We start from the raw sequence: 4,242 nt of genomic DNA on the forward strand, positions 1-4,242 counted from the left end.
TTCTGTGAGTATCATAGTCATAACTTGTGCACCTCAGCGAAGAGCATGATCTCTGACAGGCATGTATGCAGGCACTGCATCTAAAGGAGCACAAATGATGATCCAGAGTGTGAGCACTGAAATCTGATGTGGACCCCCTGGGAGCACCACAAATAAAGTTGCATGAGCAGCATGGCCAGGCATGTGCACAGTTCCTGGCCATCACAGCCAATAGCATTAACAAAGAGAAGGTGGAGAGGTGGAGGCAATACAAATATTTGAAGGAGACTGGAGAACTAGTACAGCAGGTAGGCTACTTGCTGTGCATGTGACCAACGTGGGTAAGGAAAGCACCCTACTAGCTGTACTATTACTCTGTCCTGCAAATAATATAATGATAGTTTAAGAATTAAAATAGTTTTTTTTCAATTAAGGTATTGTGTTTAAATTTGGAGTTTACAAACTTCAAACCACCCTTACCACCGAAGTGCCAAATTCCCTTCACCCTTATTCCTCTGCCCCTTCTTATCCTATTCCCCCTTCCTCTAGCAAGCAAAGTTCTGTAGGTAAAATATCATATTTTTTAAATCTTTTTTTGGGGGCACACTCAGTGGTGCTCAACACTTACTCTCATTTATGCTTAAGGTTTATATGAGCTGCTGAGATCAAACTGTTCAGCCACATATAAGGCAAGCACCTTAACTCCTGAAATTTCTCTAGCTCAGTGTCTTTTTTTTTTCCTATTGGTCATTGTTGATTCCCTTGCTTTGTTTCTTTATGCTTCATGCATGATATTTCATCCAATGTTTGTCCTTTTTTCTGACTAATTTTGTCAGCATAAAAACCCTTAGATTACATCCAAGTTGCAGCAAACTGTGAGCTTTCATATTTTTTGTAACTAAATAATATTTCATTGTGTATTATTTCTTTAACAACTCATCTGTTCATGTACACATAGGTTATTTCCAGATCAAAGCTACTGTAAATTCTGTTGTAATGAACATAAGTATGCTTATATTTTTTCAAATTAATGTTTTCATGTTTAGGGGATAGACACTAAATTGCTGGATCATAGGAAAACCCCATTTTCAATTTTTTTTTGAGAAGTCTCTATATTGCTTTTTTTTTTTTTTTTTGGTTTTTGGGCCACAGCCGGTGAGGCTAAGGGGTTACTCCTGGCTATCTGCTCAGAAATAGCTCCTGGAAGGCATAGGGGACCATATGGGACGCTGGGATTCAGACCAACCACCTTAGGTCCTGGATCGGCTGCTTGCAAGGCAAACGCCGCTGTGCTATCTCTCCGGCCCCTCTATACTGTTTTCTATTGAGGCTGAACCAGATCAAATCCCCAGAGTAAAAAAAGGTTCACTTCTTTTTCATTATATTCCCACCAACACTGGCAGTTTTATTCTTTTGTTTTTGGGATTTAAGGACATATAAAGTGTTGGAGGTCAAACATATATGCAAGGCAAGAACCCACTCAGTATACTACTGTGCCAACTGTTCTGTACTTTATTTTATTTTATTTTATTTGGGGGGGGGGGCTTCCGGTGCAGATCAGAAGGCCTGCTGGACAAATTCGAAAAGAGCTGTAACACTACTTTATTTTATTTTAACAGGAGGGCAGACCTGGCAATGTTACTCCTGGTTCTGTACTCAGGAATCACTCCTAACTTTGCTAAGGGGGCTATATAGAAAGCTAGGGATCAAATCTGGTGAGATACATGCAAGAAAAACACCCACCCACTGCACTATCACTCTGACCTTTGTTTTATTCTTTTTGAAGTAGGTCAATCTCACTTGGGTGATATATCTCACTGTCATTTTGATTTGTACTTCTCTAACAACAATCAGATATGTTGAATAATTTTCCTATATATGTTTGCTTCTTTATGTCTTCTTTGGGAAACTTCTGTTTACCTTCTCTCCACACTTTTGGAAGGGGCTATTTGATAAGTTTATTGCTAAATTTTGTGAGTGCCTTATAAGTCCTTGTTCAGATGTGTGTGGGACAAATAGTTTCTTCCATTTAGTAGGATTTTTTTTTTTAATTTTAGTCATAGCTTCTTTCTCAGTGCAAAAAACATTTCATTTTGATGTAGTCCCATTTGTTAATTTTTGCTTATTTTTGTCATTGTGGTCAACTCAATGAAGATGCCTTGAAGTTAGAATCAGAGTTCTTTTCTCAATGTTTCAATGTTCTAATATTGAGGTCTATGATATATTTAAATTTTATTTTAATGTTTTTATAATAGTGAAATATTAGTGTCATATACATGTATTTCTGTTGCACCATGCCCATCAGTGCCAGGATTTCTCCACCATTATCCCAAGATCCTTTCCCTTGGGCAAGCTCCTACCTGCTGCCCTTAGATCACAGTTATAGTGACATTATTTAGGGGGTATTTTCATTGATTACTATCTAATTCCTTGTTTTGTTTCTTCATATTCCATAACCGAGTGAAATCATTTAGACTTTGTTTTTCTCTCTCTAACTCATGTCACTTAGCTTGATTTCTCCAATTCCATCCGTGTTGCAGCAAACTACACGATTTCATCTTTCCTTTTGTTGATGTGGTGTATCACATTCATTGAGTTGCATATATTCAACTGTCCTTGCATCATAACACTCAGCCATGGTGTATGATCCTTTTAATTTTTTGTTGAATTTGGCTTATTAAGATTTTGTTGAGGATCTTTGCATCTATGTTCATCAGAAGAATGTTTATCATATTTCTTTTTAGCAATGTCTCTCAGTTTTCTGTAACAGTGCAAAATTGATTCATAAAAACGGTTTGGAAAAATTCCTGTTTCTTTGACTTTCTGAAAGAGCCTGGGAAAGATAGGAACTAGGTCCTCTTTGAAGATTTGTAAGAATTCATTAGTGAATTCATCTGAACCTGGACTTTTGGGAGGGGATTTTTGGTTATGGATTTTATTTCTGTGCAAGTAATTGTTCTATTTAGGTTTTATTTCTTCCTAATCAATCTTGGGATGTTATAAAGTTGAAAATATTTCTTCTAGAATCTCTAACTTAGTAAGCTAATGTTGTTTATATATATATATATATATATATAAAATATCATTTTATATTTTACTTTTAGGTGGTTTCTGCCGCAACTTCCTTTTATTTCTGATTTAGTTTGTTAGAATTTCTCTTGCTTTCTATATGAATCTAGCTAAAGGTTTGTCAATTTTGTTTATTCTTTTGAAAAGCTGCTTTTGGTTTCATTGATTTTTTCGGTACATTTTCCTTTCTATATTATTCATCTCTACTCAAATTAAAATTATTTCTCTACTTAATTTGAGCTTCCTTTTTTCTTTTTTGTACCATACCTAGCTATGCTCAAGGGTTATTATTGGCTCTGCACTAATAAATTATTCCTGGCAATGTTATGGGACCATATGGAATGCTGTAAATTTTTTTTTTTTTTTTTGTTTTTGGCCCACACCCGGTAATGCCCAGGGGTTACTCCTGGCTATGTGCTCAGAAGTTGCTCCTGGGTTGGGGGACCATATGGGACACCGGGGGATCGAACCACGGTCCGTCCAAGGCTAGTGCAGGCAAGGCAGGCACCTTACCTTTAGCGCCACAGCCCGGCCCCTGAATGCTGTAAATTTAATCCAGGCTGGACACATACAAACACCTTACTTTGCACTGTCTCTCCTCTTTTCTTTCCTTCCTTCCTTCCTCCTTCCTTCCTTCCTTCCTTCTTCCTTCCTTCCTTCCTTCCTTTCTTTCTTTCTTTCTTTCTTCTTTCTTTCTTTTCTTTCTTTCTTTTTTCTTTCTTTCTTTCTTTCTTTCTTTCTTTCTTTTCTTTCTTTCTTCCTTTTCTTCTTTTCTTCCTTCTTCTTCCTTCTTTCTTCTTCCTTCCTTCCTTCCTTCCTTCCTTCCTTCCTTCCTTCCTTCCTTCCTTCCTCCTTCCTTCCTTCCTTCCTTCCTTCCTTCCTCCTTCCTTCCTTCCTTCCTTCCTTCCTTCCTTCCTTCCTTCTAATATGAGTGAATAGTGTTATAAACTTCCTTCTTAGAACAGCTTTTACAGTGTCCTACATTTCTGGTAGCTTGTGCTTCATTCTTGTTTTCAAGAATCTCTTCACTTATCCTTTGATTCCCTCCTTGATCTAATTAGTTTGTTCAATAGTATGTTGTTTAGTTTCCAAGCATTTTGAGTTTTTTCTTTTTTTTTTTGTTTTTTTAGGGGTCACACCCCGGCAGCGCTCAGGGTTTACTCCTGGCTCTATGCTCAGAAATCACTCCTGGCA

General features: G+C 37.2%; 1 non-coding gene across 1 annotated transcript; it reads right to left on the bottom strand.

The window, feature by feature from the left end:
- Nucleotides 1-1,517: 1,517 nt before the first annotated feature.
- LOC126007676 (U7 small nuclear RNA) lies at nt 1,518-1,579 on the bottom strand. The gene has a single exon (XR_007495178.1). It is a non-coding gene; the product is annotated as a U7 small nuclear RNA (small nuclear RNA).
- Nucleotides 1,580-4,242: the final 2,663 nt, after the last annotated feature.

The sequence above is a fragment of the Suncus etruscus genome, chromosome 4, assembly GCF_024139225.1.
Source record: "Suncus etruscus isolate mSunEtr1 chromosome 4, mSunEtr1.pri.cur, whole genome shotgun sequence".
NCBI classification, from domain to species: domain Eukaryota; kingdom Metazoa; phylum Chordata; class Mammalia; order Eulipotyphla; family Soricidae; genus Suncus; species Suncus etruscus.